Consider the following 18,015-nt stretch of genomic DNA (forward strand, 5'->3'; position numbering starts at 1 on the left):
GCGCGGAGGCTTCGCGCGTCACGGACCGATTTGCTGATGAAGCGAGACAAAGGAACACCTCCGTTTCGGAGTGTTAGAGGACAAGTTGGGACATGTCTATCTCGGCTTTCAGTGCTTACCAGTCGAGTGAGTATAAAAGAACTTGTGGAGAGCTGGACATGTCCCAACTTGTCCTCTAACACTCCGAAACGGAGGTGTTCCTTTGTCTCGCTTCATCAGCAAATCGGTCGTGACGCGCGAAGCCTCCGCGCGGCTTTCCATGACAAAATCTCTTGTTAAAAGTGAAATCTGCCGGAAAATGGCTGATGTCCAGGTCTTGTGATAACCAGAGAAAGAGCACACGACGGTCTCGTATCCACAGAGCCATCAGCTTAGAAATGATCCAGTGGTTTGTGCCGCATCGTCGCAGCTCGCAGCGCGGCGCACCGACCGTCCTTAAAGGGGTCCTTAAAGCTGTACTTAAAGTCCTTAGTCTCTGTGAAGCCTGTAAAATTTTCACTGAAAGCCAGATAAATTTTTCGAATGGTTTCTAGGTGCCAGTCTCTAACAGCTTCTGAAAAAATTGTGATGGAAAAAAGTCCTTTTTATTCCGCCATTTCCAGACAATGAAAATCCGACGAGGGGGCGGGACCACTCCTTCCACAAGGCGTGCTCACAGGCAAATGACGTCACCGACAGGCGTGGAAAAAGTCACGCATGCGGACGAGGGTTCAAGCTTGTCTGACGTAAAAACATATGAATGAAATCCATATAGTTTTTGAAAAAAATAAAAAGGTACGATACTTTATGGACAGACCTCGTACATATCAGTTTCCACAACTTCACACGCATACACACAGCATATTTGATTAATCTCAGCATCCCCAAACATAATCACTTAATCACAATCACAATTCACCCCACAGGATTGTAATAACATATCAATAGACTCTGCCTGGGCATGTTTTTTAACTGTTCTGTCAGTCTGGTTCTGTCTGTACTGTCTTACTGTTCAAATATCAACCTCTATTGTTTCTTGTCTCTCTCTCATTTTGTTCTGTGTTATTTATCTCACATTTTGTATATTTTTGTTATATGTGAGACCCACCCTTTTTCTATGTATAAGCATTGTATAAGCACTGAACAGGGATAGTGGAGGATGCACTTGAGTGTGTATGAAACCTGGCTAGCGTATAAGCGTAGTCTACCGCGTAGTTGATTGCATAACTTTGATTGTAATCATTAATAACGTATTTTCTACTATATTCTGGTTTTAAAAATGCTAAATGTTAGTGCATGGGTGTAGTAAGATGGCGCCTCTGAGGCTTCACTCGACATGGATCAGTGTTCGAGCTTCAGGTTTCATTTACCGGAAACACACGAGTTTTTACTTCCGTGTAAAGTTCATCCATGACAAGTTGACAGCGCCCGCAGCTATCAGGGTGTTTTAAATGGATTATACTCCAACTCAAAGTGGGTTCAGACAGCGTAAGTTACGTACGTGAGTTTATTCATTTTCAAAGATTTTTGCCTGCATTGTTAGCTTGTTTATTTTTGAGCTGAACCTCAAAGTCGCTAAGCGCTAATGTTAGCTTGCTGTTTTCTGCCGGTTACAGATTCACAAACACGTCCGGCAGCAAAACGAAACCTTTGGTAGCTGTTAACCAACAACCAGTCTGTAAACTTAATGACGATGTGTAAGGTAGCTGCAGTTGGCCTACCAGCAGAAGGTTAGCTTCTCTGTTTTTAAATTCTCTTCGGTTGCAAATTATGCAGCATATTTAGGGTGTTTTATTAAAACCATGTGGTCTTTTTACAGGTGTTTTTATGTGCATTTTAGAGGTTCTCTTTCTGTGTTTGTTTTGTTTTTACCTGTTTTATGTGTTTTATTTGAGTCCACAGTGGATTTATATAGGTCTTGATCTTTTTGTGTTATACTCGGAATTTTATACCGTCAAATGTATTTTGCGTTTTCCTTAAGCATACGTATGTTGAATTTTAAAGAAACACGTCATCTAAAAAATAAGAAGTACTTTCAAGGTCTAGAAAAGAAGGTTGGTTTGAATTATTAAACCTTTAGTCAAATGGATTAAGGAAAGTCTTAAACACCCAAATCTGGCACATTACTTCAAACTTAAAAAAAAAAAAAAAAAAATCCAAATTGTCAATAAACTTGTTAAAATTTGTCAACAGGCCCTCTTTGCTTGGAAATTGCGATATACACAATGTAAACATTACTGTCAGTTTGCATATATATATATATATATATATATATATATATATAGGGTTGGCAGGTGTATTATTTATATGAAGTGGCTATTGACATGGTACCATATTCCACCACATTGTACAGCATCAAATAACAAACCACCATGACTTTTGTCATCCACCAAGAAACTGCTGTGATTGTCGTGAGAGAACACGAGACATCGTGGCATCGAACCTATCCTGCACATGAGGGTATTGATGGCTTTCAAGCTCCAAATGTAGAGTTAGGGTGAAGATTTCATGTGAACGTGACATTGGGTACGTTAAATAACAATTTCTGTTTTTGCGCATGGCACTGTATCAGTAACAATGACCTTACTTACATAAGATGTCTTTTTGATACAAGTGGCTTATTTATGGTTTTTGAACAATTACTTCTTTATAAATCCTTTCCTGTCACAAGCAGATAATTTAATTATGTAATGAGGCCATTCCCATTGGGTGCTATTCATCTAATAAAAAAAACCCTTCCATTTTAAAGACATTTTGAGGATAGAACCTATTCTGAAGATGACACACAATGACTGAAAAAACCCTGGCAAACAAACAGTACTGCCTGCCTGGTGGGTGTGTTGTTAAACAGTGCCAGGCCTACTGTTGCCTGGGAGCGTCAGGAAGAAGAACACTGTGCACACAGACAAGCTCACAGAAGTGCCAGAAACTAAGGAAGAAGTTCGCTTCCTCTGGCAAGGCGACCATAATCATAATTCCTCCTGTTGAGTTTCTTGTATTTGTGCTTTTATGAAACAACATCCCACCTGTAATCTGAAGTCGCCCTCTGTACCTGTACTCAGATTAATAGAAAACAAACAAACAAAAAATATCTCCACAAGCATCCACCAAGTGAGCTATAGTCTGTGGTGTCGTAGCCATGTCCAATTCTACACTGAAACACTTAATACTCCTGTTTTTGTTGAACAGGATTGTAAACCATCGTTGTTCACTGTGTTTGGATTACAGTCACTTACACACTCTCCTCTGTCCTTCAACTCCAATCACAACCATCTCCATAACCTCTAAGTTACCCGTGTTTTACACTGATCTAATCTTCCAATAGAACACATATTTTGAAAAACACAGTTCTTAATGGTTGACGGAACTCAAAAAAATCATAGATCTGACAGTTTTGGTCATACAGTGTGTGGTGTTCAGTCACACGGTAAAAACAACAACACCGCACATGAACAGATTTCACACAAAAACATTCCCAGCTCAGACAGGAAATCTCGCAAAATCTCTCGAGATTAAACATGACTTCAGAGTAAACAAATGGAGATACTTTGTGGACTATTTAAAAGAGAGGGAAAAAAGACACAAAAAGAAAAAGAAAAGGTGTTCTTTAAAGGAGTGGAGACAGCGCGACCACCGACTTTTTGGTAAGTCAGAACAGCTGTTTGATTTTATTTTCCGCTCCATACATTGTCACCTCGCTTTCCTGATTGGCTGTACATCACATTCAGCAGGCTACGTGCTCGTTTTGATTGGAGGACACAACACACGCTGCGATATCAGGCCAAAAATATCCAACATGTTGAATATCGCCGATTTGCAATCAGGGTGCCCCTGACATCCTTCAGAGCAGATCAGAGCGCTCTTAACAGACCACACATGGCAGGAATATCTGATAAGATTATCTTTAGCGTCATCACGATTGTCGGGGCATCCTTAAGATTGTCGGAAGGGGAAGATTGGGTCCGATATCAGCTAATTATCCTGCCGTGTGAACCAGGGCCTTAGTAAAACACCTGATCACCTGTGACACATCAGCAAAATGTTGCTGTTTAGTCAAGTCTTTGTCCACATTAGCACACATTTATTGGCTGCATTTATTGTTTTTATTACTGTTTTGTTCTTCAGCAGGCTTCATCACCCGGCCACAAAGTTAAGTGCGATTACAGAGGTGTGATTTTACTCTTTTTTTTTTTTTTTCCTTTTTTTGTTTTTTTATTCTGCTGTCATCCAGACCCTATTACACGTCTGAGGAACAGCTCCAGGGATGGATCGGATGTCAGTCAACTGTTTGATGATACCAGCGGAGGTGGAACTGGGTCGCAGATGGGCTGCGGGTGGGAACACTGTCGTTATTTTTCATACAATTTATTGCTGCTGCCTCTGTAACAAAACTGACATTTTATAGAAATTCATTGTTTTGTTTGTTCCTGCAACAGAGTGGCAGCCTGTCCAGGGTGTAGCTCGCCTCTTCGTCCAATGATCACTGGGTTAGGCTCCACCCCAGTTACCCTAAAATGTAATAAGGCGAGTTTAGAAAACGGATGGAGGAATGATTGGTGTAGCTTTGATTAGATGTCTTAAGTCATATGTTCCTGTGAGTACTGAAAACTAGTTCATGACCACATTTCAGTATCATCTAGTAGTTACTAAAATGTGGTCATTAATTGTTTTCGACATGACCTCAACCTTAGACTCATGACTTTGAAATTTCTGAGTAGCTCCTGACTAGAAATTAAATTTGCCATTTTTAAACACTTAACTAACTTTTTCTTTTCTTTTTTCTTTTACTCTAACAGGAACCAGTATGTGGGACCTCAAGCAGCTGGATTTTCTGGCCAGTCACTTTTGTCAGACCCCATGTCGAATCTCGCCATGGCATACGGCAGCTCACTGGCTTCCCAAGGCAAAGAAATGGTGGACAAGAATGTAAGGCTGGGTCATACATTCTTTCTGTTTAATTCATCTTTTACAAATTTAGTTGTGAGTCAGTTCTTAAAAATTCAACTAGGATTTTTTTTAACTCATGGAAATTTCTTGTGAATTCAAGGGACTTAAATAGTGTTTTAGAAATTAGTTTTTGGAGTTTTGGCCCTCAGAGCTATATTTTATATACTTCTTGCTGAAACTCAAGGAAATTAAGATCTTTCTTGGGGAAATAAGTGCATCTCAAAATATTATAATGTTGTGAACAAGTTCAATGTTTCATGATGGAGAAAATTTGAATTCTTCTACATGTACAAATAAACTAAAATGTTTCAAGCTTTAATTTTAATTTTGATAATTACTGCCTACGGCTATAAAAGAAAAAGAAAAACAAACAGCTCAAAATAAGAATATTTCATAAAATCAGTCCAGTAAAAGGTTTTATAATGCAGAAATGTCAAACATCTGAAATGTATGTTAATTTATGCACTCAGTACTAGTTTAGGGCTCCTTCTGCGTGAATGGGGAGTGGCATGGAGGTGATCAGTCTGTGGCACTGCTGAAGTGTTATGGAAGCTCAGGCTGTTTTTATGGTGGCCTTTAGTTTGTCTGTATTGATTTGGTGTCTCTCATCTTCCTTTTGACAGTACTCCATAGATTCTTTGTAGGACTCAGGCCAGTCACCTGGCCAATCAAGTACAGTAATACCGTGGTCAACAAACCAGTCACTAGTAGTTTTTACACTGTGGGCAGGTGCCAAGTCTTACTGGAAAAATAAATCATCTCCATAATGCTTGTCAGATGGAACCATGAAGTGGGCACAAATGTTGGTGTGTTGACTGACTTGATGAAACACAATGGACCAACATTGGCAAGTGGCATGACACCCCAAATCATCATTGACTGTGGAAACTTCACACTGGACTTCGAACAGCTGGGATTCTTTACCTCTGCACTCTTCCTCCAGACTGAGGGACCTTGATTCCCAAATGAAATGTAAAATTTACTTTCATCTGAAAAGAGGACTTTTGACCACTGAATAATGGTCCATTTGTTTTTCTCCTTAGCTTGGGTAGGATGCTTCTGGCATTGTCTCTGGGTCAGGAGTGACTTGAAACTGTGTTGTCATCCATATCCTGGATACGTCTATTCGTGGTGACTCTTGATGCACTGACTCCATCTTCAGTCCACTCTTCCTCAAGCTCCCCTAAGTTCTTGAATTGGCTTTGCTTGACAGTCTACTGTCATCCCTGTTGTCTCTGCATCTTTTCCTACCACATGTTTTCCTTCTAATTAACTTTCCATGAAAATGTTTTGACACAACACTCTGCAAACACTCAACTCTTTCAGCAATGAAGGTGGCATACCCTACTTATCTGGACAACTCTCATATCAGCAGTCTTTGCCATGATTGTGGTTTTGTGTACTGAGCCAGACTGACGGATGGTATTTATATTGCATAAATAGCAAGTTACTCAAACTTGAAATGAAATATTATCATATTTTGAGATACTTTTTCTGTTTTTTGGAACAGTATGCTGTAACTATCAAGCCTTTAAAATAATGCAGTGAGCCCAGAATATATACAACTTTTGCTTTCTAAAATAACTGACAAAAAATTTCAACTTTTTCAGGATATTAAAATTTTTTAGATGCCCTTTACAATCAAAATACAGTGAGGAAAATAAGTATTTGAACACCCTGCAATTTTGCAAGTTTTCCCACTTAGAAATCATGGAGTGGTCTGAAATTTTCATCTTAGGTGCATGTCCACTGTGAGAGACATAATCTGAAAAAAAAAATCCGGAAATCACAATCTGATTTTTTTTAAATAATTTATTTGTACGTTATTGCTGCAAATAAGTATTTGAACACCTGTGGAAAAATCAATGTTAATATTTGGTACAGTAGCCTTTGTTTGCAATTACAGAGGTCAAACGTTTCCTGTAGTTTTTCACCAGGTTTGCACACACTGCAGCAGGGATTTTGGTCCACTCCTCCATACAGATGTTCTCCAATCTTTCAGGTTTGAAGTTCAGCTCCCTCCAAAAGATTTTCTATTGAGTTCAGGTCTGGAGACGGGCCAGGCCACTCCAGGACCTTGAAATGCTTCTTGCGGAACCCCTCCTTTTTGCCCTGGCTGTGTGTTTGGAGTCATTGTCATGCTGGAAGACCCAGCCATGACCCATCTTCAATGCTCTTACTGAGGGAAGGAGGTTGTTTGCCAAAATCTTGCAATACATGACCTCATCCATCCTCCCTTCCATACGGTGCAGTCGTCCTGTCCCCTTTGCAGACGTGCACCCCCAGAGTATGATGTTTCCACCCCCAAGCTTCACGGTTGGGATGGTTTGCTTGGGGTTGTTCTCATCCTCTAAACATGGTAAGTGGAGTTGATTCCAAAAAGCTCTATTCTTGTCTCATCTGACCACATGACCTTCTCCCATGCCTCCTCTGGATCATCCAGATGGTCACTGGTGAACTTCAAACGGGCCTGGACATGTGCTGGCTTGAGCAAGGGGACCTTGCTGTCCTGCAGGATTTTAAACCATGACAGCATCATGTGTTACTAATGTAATCTTTGTGACTGTGGTCCCAGCTCTCTTCAGGTCATTGACCAGGTCCTCCTGTGTAGTTCTGAGCTTTCTCAGAATCATCCTTACCCCACAAAGTGAGATCTTGCATAGAATCCCAGACCAAGGGAGATTGACAGTCATCTTGTGTTTCTTCCACTTATAATAAATAATCATAACAGTTGTTGTCTTCTACCAAGCTGCTTGCCTGTTGTCCTGTAGGCCATCCCAGCCTTGTGCAGGTCTACAGTTTTGTCCCTGGTGTCCTTAGACAGCTCTTTGGTCTTGGCTATGGTGGACAGGTTGGAGTGTGATTGATTGAGTCAAATCAAATCAATTTTATTTATATAGCGCCAAATCACAACAAACAGTTGCCCCAAGGCGCTTTATATTGTAAGGCAAAAGCCATACAATAATTACAGAAAAACCCCAACGGTCAAAACGACCCCCTATGAGCAAGCACTTGGTGACAGTGGGAAGGAAAACTCCCTTTTAACAGGAAGAAACCTCCAGCAGAACCAGGCCCAGGGAGGGGCAGTCTTCTGCTGGGACTGGTTGGGGCTGAGGGGAGAGAATCAGGAAAAAGACATGCTGTGGAAGACAGCAGAGATCAATCACCAATGAGTAAAAGCAGAGTGGTGCATACAGTGTACATACAGCACACAGATTGAGTGTGTGAACAGGTGTCTTTTATACAGGTAACAAGTTCAAACAGGTGCAATTAATACAGGTAAAGACTGCAGAATAAGAGGGCTTCTTAAAGAAAAAAATAACAGGTCTGTGAGAGCCAGAATTCTTGCTGGTTGGTAGGTGTTCATATACTTATTTGCAGCAGTAAAAATCATTTAAAAAAAATTATACATTGTTATTTCCGGATTTATTTATTTTTTTTGTTGTTGTTGTTTTTAGATTATGTCTCTCACAGTGGACATGCACCTAAGATGAAAATTTCAGACCCCTCCATGATTTCTAAGTGGGAGAACTTGCAAAATCACAGGGTGATCAAATACTTATTTTCCTCACTGTATCTCACTACTTTTTCTGTGCAGGACCAACAACTTTTGGATTTGAAACAAAGGACCACATTCCGTTAAAATGGAGTGAAAAGCAGTGGAGCTACAAGTTTTTTGAAAATTTTATTTTTTTGGAGTAATTTTTCATTTATGTATTCTTTTTTCATTTTGATTAAAGAATTGAAAAATACACACCCTATGACTGCTGGGATAGGCTCCAGTCCCCCCGTGACCCTCAGTTGGAGTAAGCAGTTGAAGATGAGTGAGTGAGTGAATTGAAAAATAACTGTTCACATGAACACATGGTATAAATCATCCTTGAGGGGTTTTGGATGTTGGGTACAAATTTAGCAAGATTTGGAAAATAATCATCATAATCATTTCATGAGTCTTAAAACACACATGCCAAAAATCAAACAAATGATCAAATTTACCTCTGCTGGTCAAATGTCCAAAACAGCTTACATGTTGGGTTGGAAAAAAGTATTTGGAATACAGCTGTAGGATTTTGTTGTTACATTTTTAGATCATTCCTCCCTAAGAAAATCCTTGACTTAAACTGTGAGATGTACGGAATAATCCCTGTGCTTCCTCAGTTAGCATGTTTATTGTGTTTATTTCTGTTTGATTATAATATTGTGAACTACAGAAAATATCTTTTTTTTTTCCAGCTGGACAGGTTCATCCCATTTTTCTAAGCTGAAGTATTATTTTGCCGTGGACACCGTGTATGTGGGGAAGAAGCTGGGTCTTCTTGTTTTCCCTTACCTGCATGAGGTAAGTGTGATTATAGTGTTCCATCCATCACTGTGTGCTCTTTTGTCCACGGTCACTGGAGGCAAATTTATCACAGTGCGCCGTATTCCGCCTTTCTTCATTGATAATTTCAGCGGCTATTAAGTGACTCGAAAACAAGGCTGGGCAGAAATGCATGAACAATAAGGGATTGTGTTAAAAATGTACGTTGATACTGTTAATAAACTTTGGACATACATATTTAATTGATCTGGATAGCTGTTTTTGGCTTGCGCATCAAAGTACATACCCTCATCACTGGCGGTAAAGAAAGCTCTGGAATAGGGAGGAAAGAGTGCAGCGAGCAAGGATCAGCAAGTGACTGTGAAAGTGAACTTGCTTTGTCCTGTAAAGCTGAAGAAATTGCTGGCAAGAAAAGGAAGTGTAACTGTGGGTTGTTGCAGTTATGACAGAATAACAAATTACAGGCAGAGGCTCCGTTGTGTGAACTGAGATGGGCAAAACTTTAGTATTGAACTCAAAATCACACGGGGAAAAGACACGCCTTCCAATGTGATCTTTCACAATAAAAGCCTGAGACACCCTGCTGTTGAGTATTTATGTTCTGTGTTTAATCAACTGTATTTTAAAGTTTAACAAATGAACGCTTTGGTTTCTTTTGGTTTTAGTCATTATCAAGAAATTCTTCTAACTTGCAGCATTATTATTTGTCAAGATAAATAATAGACACTGATCAATGTGGGGAAAAAATATCGTGGTCATATTTTTATATATCGCCCAGCCCGACTTGAAACCGTTCTGTTTGTCAGCTGATTTGTGGTGCGGTTTGAAGACCTCGACCACTGTGGGGCTTCTTGTTGCAGAACTGGGAGGTGAATTACCAGCGGGACACTCCTGTGGCTCCACGCTATGATGTGAACGCTCCCGATCTCTACATTCCAGCGATGGGCTTCATCACGTACGTGCTGGTAGCTGGACTGGCACTTGGCACACAGAACAGGTGCACCTACAACTAAATCATCTAACAAGGTTATATTTACCTGTAAATTGAGACGCATGTAATGGCGCAGCCTGCAGTAACGTTTTGTGCGCCCGTCAGGTTTTCCCCGGAGCTGCTGGGAGTTCAGGCCAGCTCTGCGTTGGTGTGGCTGATCATGGAGGTGTTGGCGATCCTTCTGTCACTCTATTTGGTTGCTGTAACCACAGACCTCACCATCATCGATCTGGTGGCCTTCTCTGGCTACAAATATGTAGGGTATGAGTGTTTTTGTCTTGCCACGTTACTCACAGTGCAACCAGTGGTCTGGACATCAAAATGTGCTGGCAGTCAGTCGTGCAACATTTTACTTGTGGGCAAGAGTACTTAAGTTGTACAGGCCTAGTTGTCACCAGACTTGTATACACAGTGGTGGGCACAGCTAACCAAAAAGGTAGCTTTGATAACTGTTAAAACCGCTAACTGAAAACTTTTATAACGCTAAACCAATAAACCACTAAAAAATTTAGTGGCAGTTACAGCTAACCGCTACCTTTTATGATTGACTCAGTCACGGCCACATCAGATTACACTCTCAGCTACTGATAAACCTGTTTTGAGTTTAAGTGCCACAGGGGCTGCTCGGCATTCCCAGGATCACAAACACAAAATCAACGCACAAAAAATAAATATTAAAAAAAAAAACCCAAACACTGTCATCATCTTTATCAAAAGCAGTAAATCGCAGTATTAAGAAGTCACAGTTTATCTCTATATTATATATTTATAAACCGTTAATGGAGCTACGGCTCACCTGCATTTTGTTCACAAACAAAAAACAAATGCATGAAAAATAAATAAAAATACTGACTTTTGAGCTTTTTACATGCTGTTTTTGTCCACGGTGTCACATCTTTCAGCTTCATGTTGCAACAACAGCAGTGTCTTCTTACCAACGCTTGTGTGCTTTGACCTGTGAACCAGAAGTGTAGCTAGCTCTGTGCTTTCATCAACAGGAACTAACAGGTTATGATTTTAGGGTTTACAAATGTTTTTGACCATTAAACTTTACTCACTTTACCAGCAAAAAAAAAAAAAAAATGTTAGCAGAACTAAATTAGCGGAAGCTAAGTAGCTGAAGATGGTTTCCAAAGTTAGCTGAAAAGCTAATCTGCTAACTAAAATGGTAGCTTCGCCAGTTAGCGGATTAGCGAAACTGTGCCCACCACTGCGTATATGCATTATGCATAGCGACTATAAGAAGCCTTTTGAGTTTGGGGTCAAAAAGTCAAGGTTCCTGGTGGATACTTTCTTTAAAAAATCTTGAGTGCAGTAACTTTTTTTTTAACTGCCCGATTGTCCACAAACATTCTAGGTGTTAGGTGTATTAATTGCAAGAAGCTTATTCGTTTTAGGGTCAAAGGTCACTGGAGTGTACTTTATAAAACTCCAGTGATCATAATAACATCTTTCCTAATTGCCCAATTCTCTTCAAACTTTGGGTGTTAGGCACGGTGCCCCAAAGTCACAATCAGTCACAATCGCTGAACTGTACTTGATAAAAGCCTTCTGCAGAAAAGCATCGCTTGTTTACATTTGCTCAGATTATGTACTTATTATTTAGTTCCATCTCAGCTCAGATTCACTGGCTGTATAATTGAAATATTGCACTTTATTTTCTGTACTTGCTTGTCTGTTTCTTTGTGTTCTGAGCAAAGCGTGGAAACCTTCACTAAACTGTGTGTGTCGTTTGTGTAGGATGATCATAGGTGTGGTAGCAGGTTTGATATTTGGCAAGCTGGCGTACTACATGTCTCTGCTGTGGTGCTGTGTGGCCGTCTTGTCTTCATGGTGAGTAACTTCATTGGTACTTTGAGGGAAAATTTATCTGACTTAACGTTGTTGGAGTTGGTGCACACACTGACAAAAAATAAAGTACAGTGATAATTAACTCATCAGTTTGTGTGAGCCTGGTGGCGTTCTGCTGCAATTATAGCGAGTGATGTGGGGCAACCCGTGTCGCTTTTTTTTTAGCTGTGGATATGACTGTTTTCTGTTGGTTTACATCATTGGTTTTTGGCCAATCAGCATAACTGTAACAATCATCATCTATGATGTCATCTTAAATGGCTGCATTGAGATGATGTCAGTGTGTAATTGGCCGTAGAATGAAAATGTACGTCTTATACAGCGCCAAGAATGTAGGATACGGGTTTCCCTGCAGTTTCATTTATCTAACCCCACTTTGGAGATCTGCCCTCTAAACAGAGGGTCTGGAACCAAGCATATTTATCAACTCTGAGCTGGCGGTAACAGAGCCACTGATTACTTCTTAATTATTGGGTGCTGATTGGCTGAGAGCTACAACGTCATCGTCATACAGGATGATAGTTGCAGCTTTGGCCATAGAAAAGACAGGGATGGGGAAGTGCTGGGATTTTCAACATAAAGGCGCTCCGAGTGACCACAGTGAAATGAAAAAAGATGCTGAATGCAGCATTTTATTATTTTTTTCTTTCCTGGAGGAATTATCTATAAAAAAAAAAGACACTGGTGCCCAGAAAAAGTGTCGCTATACGTACACGAAGCCTTTCTTGAGTACAGAATAGTTAATTTATTCAGCTGTGGTGTCGTCTCGTGTGTTAAATCAGACATGCTGTCTGGTGGGTGGTTGCCTCATTTGCGTGTTTGACGTGACGGCTCTCTCCCCAGATCCGCACGCTGCGTCTGAAGCTGTTATCAGAGGCAGAGCAGAAGGCCGGCTGGTGCGAGGAGCCAGAAACCAGCTGAGGATGTACCTCACCATGTCGATCGCAGTCGCCCAGGCCCGTCTTCATGTACTGGTTTACAATATCGTCTCATCAGATAAAGTGGGGGACCACGAACACGCACATTAACAAACAAAAACAACAACAATAAAATGCACAACATGAACTGAAGCTGTCGACGCCATCTCACCCCCACCAAGACTCAACATCAACAATGTGGATTAAAATCAACAGTTACAACTATCCGGTTAAAACGATTCATTTTGTGCACATTCACAGGACTCTACGTGTGCACGAACGAGCAACTTGCTGCAGAACCACAAGATGCGTTTGTTTTTACGTCTCATAGCTTTCTTGCCTTTTTTTTTTTTTTACACACACAAACCTAGCATCTGCATAAGTTGTTATTCTTCAAGCTGTAATTTTTTTTAGGAATATTTAAGTATGAATGTGTAAATAAATGTATTGTAATAGATGCTGTCAGGGTGTGATATCTCAGATAGAGCTGACAGAAGAAAAGCACACTGACCTCATATGAACTCTTTCCATCTGAAGAAGGAAAAAAAAAGTCACTGCTTTTTTCCAAAGGCGCAGCTGACTTTAACACCACATGACAGTTAGTCTGCTTTGATCCCACTGTTTGTGTTGTGGTTGAGGTTGAATCGTAGTCACTTATCAAGAGTTTTTCCTGATTAGGGCCTCGTTTCCCAAAATCTTAAAGGTCACCTGACCTTGGTCCCATTGGAAGTCCCTGGACTACAGTCATCGTAACCTGAAGGTACTTTTGGGAATGGGACCTCAGGTAAAAGGTGCATAAGTGCCGTCTTATTTTTTTAATGTTTGTAAGCTTTGCTGCCTGTGTTTGTTCAGAAATAATGTTATCAAGTGTCGTAAACTTAAGATACTAAGGTAACTTTGATATGCTTTTAAAAGCAATTAATTTATATTTGCTTTTGTATTAAACGTCAGACGGAATAAAGAAAGTCACATGATTCTGTAAAAACTGTCTCAGTATCCTTACAATATTTGAAATGTTTTGTGGTTTTATGTATTTACAAATCAACTGTTGCTACCAAACATTTTTTTTTAAATCAGCTAAAGGTAGCCAAATTAAAAAATTAAGCAAATGTAACTTAATCAGACTAGTGTAAAGTTAACTTTAGCGTCTTATTGCTGTCCACCTCCTTTTAAGGGCAAGAAGAGTTTTATTAGCAAAGATGAACAAGCACGTTTCTGTTAAACATGGATCATCTGTCCTGTAGCGTCTTGTTTATTCTTTGTCAACGTACGTTAAAATGATGCAACTATGAAAGGCCTCAAAGGTCTCACTGTCAGACTGTACAATCAATCACAAGAATCCGTTAGATTGATGCGATGACAAGATGATGTGACAAATAAAGTGTGCCTGCAGCTACTGGTGACTGTGAGCAAGAATTATGTTGTACTTGCACACTAACTCAGTAGATGCAGAATTTTCTTCGTGACTTCAGTTTTCAAGATTTGCACAAAGACAAAATGTTTAAATATTTTTCAGTTTAATGAACAGAGGTGATGTTACAGAAACCTTTGTGCAGGATGGTTATTTTGAATTTCACCCATTTTAAAATGGACTTTTTTTAAAGTAAATATTTGTGAATGTGAGTCATCATTGTAAAGCACTTTAAAATGATTTGGCAGCGTTCATCCTTGGCTCAAATGACATAAGCATACCAACAGCAAATATCTGCTCTCCACGTTTTCTCTGCGATCAATGTTTGTTACACGCACAGCTGTTGTAAGCAGGTGCTTTTAATTTGACAAAAAAAAAAATTACAACCACTACAGTTTTCACTCATATACCATCATGACTAAGTCACTCATGGTAGAGCAGCATAACACTTAATCCAACTGAACTACAGAAACACAAATTAACATGAACCACAATAACATTTAAGACTTCAAAAATTGCGGCACAATGTTCCTTGTTTACCAGTTAGCTAAAATAACTAATTTCTCCAAAATATTTGTCCTATCAACCTTCCATTTTTGCAGCGTTCATCCTTGACCCAAAATGCATAAGTATACCAAACGACAAATGTCAGCGCACCCGTTTTCTGCGTGATCAAGGGCTGTGAAAACTGCGGATCTCATCATTGGGGGGGGGTGTTAGTGATGTACTCTTTAATCATGAACATCACTGAGTTTTTAAAATGCTTATCGCAAAGCGTTCTTTTTTTACGACATTATGTAAGCTTTATAAGTCCGCGGACACTGATCTGTGTGTTACAGATATAAATCAGTTTTCTCGGATCCGCAGAGTTTCGCGGAGGAAAAATGCCACTCAAAGCGTAGCTGTAACGACAGTTGTCGTAAAGCAGGACTGGCTGGTTGCTGCGGTGACGCTGTGTGGCTCCTGTGCGGCACTTAAGCTAAATGTAGCATGTGGATATCCCAAACTTTTAGAGCTTTATTTATGCAGCATGTTTGTGTCACGGACCGACATCGCACAGAGAGAAGATGGCGAGAAAGACTTTGAAAACTCTTATAAGGACAAGAATCCGTCTAATTGTCGGTGGCTTCACCACACCTGAAAGATAAAAAACGGGAAAAGTGAGCTGTGCGCTCTCAGCAACACAGTAAGAATTTTTCTCTCCCTAAAAAATAAACATTCTGCTGTTCAGACAGGATTTTACACAAGATTATGTGACTTTTTTTCACTAATCTAGACTTTCTTTCATTGTAAAAAAGACTGTGGCTTTGAATGGATTTAGGCTGCATGAATTTACACAAGAATATGTGACTTTTTGCTATAAGGTATGTTATTGATATTTTACCATGATTTTCCAAACATTTTCCAAGCTTTAGCTGTGGTTGTTGAAATGCTTTAACAGTCTCTTCAGTCTTCATGAATTTCATGTAGATTAATTGTTCTGACTTAATGCATAATTTGGTTTACAATTAAAAGGAAAATCATTCCAGGTTCTACTTCCACATCATATTCTGTTATTTCAACATCATCGACAGCTCAAATAAAAGGTTGAATATAGGATCATTTAAATATCCACTAAGTTGAGATGTGTTCTTCCAGGAGATGCTGAAAAAGTATCAGTAGTAGATAAAAATTTTATTCTGGGGCCCCACAGGGCCCTAGACCCTGGCTCCTGGGGAGCTGGAACCCCCCAGACCCCCTGCAAATTTTCCTCGGATTTCCCAATTTTCATTTCACAGCCCTGATGATCGAAGCCATACATATGCATGCACACAGAGGCCACTTGGCTGTTATATAAGATAATGCACTTTAACAATTGAAACATTATTCAAAATGACTGGAGCGTCTACATTAGGAACTGCTACAGACTGCATGAAAAAAAACATTTTAAATGTGCATATTTTCTTAAATAAAAGTTTATTATATGGCGACGACACTACACACGCTCTGACTGGCTGATTTCCGGTCTGATATTGGAAATATGACAATCGATCTAGAACACGTATCACATTTGCAACTTTTTTAAGATGAGAAGGTGAGGATGAAGTCTGAAGCCAGGTGGCACCCCACAGAGCTGAGGAGGTGCAGGATCTCTGGAGGTGAGGACTGAGTTTGTTGTTTCTCAAGAAAGTGGAAGTGTAGAACTGCGGTTGATATACTGCAGGTGATAAGTGACAGCTGTGATGATCAGCTCAGAGGCAGGACCCAGCAGGAACCAAGGCGACACATTTCTCTCATTAAACAAGAAATTTAAAAGCAAAATAAAAAGCAAACAAATTATGAGCGAGGAAGAGAACCATTCTCCGAGCAAATTTTATTACACTGACAAGTGTAACCAGATCGTTACTCTGGATGGCATTTCCCTGATCTCTAGTAATACTGTGAGAAATCTTGGAGTTATTTTTGATCAGGATATGTCATTCAAAGCGCATATTAAACAAATATGTAGGACTGCCTTTTTGCATTTACGCAATATCTCTAAAATCAGAAAGGTCTTGTCTCAGAGTGATGCTGAAAAACTAATTCATGCATTTGTTTCCTCTAGGCTGGACTATTGTAATTCATTATTATCAGGTTGTCCTAAAAGTTCCCTAAAAAGCCTTCAGTTGGTTCAGAATGCTGCAGCTAGAGTACTGACGGGGACTAGCAGGAGAGAGCATATCTCACCCGTGTTGGCCTCCCTTCATTGGCTTCCTGTTAATGCTAGAATAGAATTTAAAATTCTTCTTCTTACTTATAAGGTTTTGAATAATCAGGTCCCATCTTATCTTAGGGACCTCATAGTACCATATTACCCCATTAGAGCGCTTCGCTCTCAGACTGCGGGCTTACTTGTAGTTCCTAGGGTTTGTAAGAGTAGAATGGGAGGCAGAGCCTTCAGCTTTCAGGCTCCTCTCCTGTGGAACCAGCTCCCAATTCAGATCAGGGAGACAGATACCCTCTCTACTTTTAAGATTAGGCTTAAAACTTTCCTTTTCGCTAAGGCTTATAGTTAGGGCTGGATCGGGTGACCCTGGACCATCCCTTGGTTATGTTGCTTTAGACGTAGACTGTGTTTCATAATTATTGTATGGCCTTGCCTTGCAATGTGGAGCGCCTTGGGGCAACTGTTTGTTGTGATTTGGCGCTATACAAGAAAAAAGTTGATTGATTGATTGATTGACAAGCAGTAGTGGGCACAGTTCCGATAACCGATAATTATCAAAGATAATGGTTTCATTACAGATTATCTTTTTAGATAACGTTAAAAACCATTATCGGACTAATTATCTTGCGATAAATTTTTGTCCGATAATTTTTAGACCGATAACGTGGTAAATAAAGCTGAACAGCTAAAATATTTATAAAACTTAAAATCAGTTGAGCACCTACCTGTTAAATGTGTCGTAGCTGATGTGTAATTCTGCCCTCTGCAAAACTGAGAAGAGCTGCTTTAAGAAGAACCGCTCTATCCTGAAAACTGGCCCCCCAAAAAATAAAAACTCATTTGTCTTAACCCCATACTGATATGTGGGCAATATCACCCAAGTCATCCAGAGGCATACATTTTTAACTTATG

General features: G+C 39.9%; 1 pseudogene; it reads left to right on the top strand.

The window, feature by feature from the left end:
• The first annotated feature begins 1,344 nt into the window (after positions 1 to 1,344).
• On the top strand, positions 1,345 to 12,075 carry LOC117508896 (annotated as a pseudogene).
• The last annotated feature ends 5,940 nt before the right edge of the window (positions 12,076 to 18,015 follow it).

The sequence above is a fragment of the Thalassophryne amazonica genome, chromosome 4 (assembly GCF_902500255.1).
Source record: "Thalassophryne amazonica chromosome 4, fThaAma1.1, whole genome shotgun sequence".
Lineage (NCBI taxonomy): Eukaryota > Metazoa > Chordata > Actinopteri > Batrachoidiformes > Batrachoididae > Thalassophryne > Thalassophryne amazonica.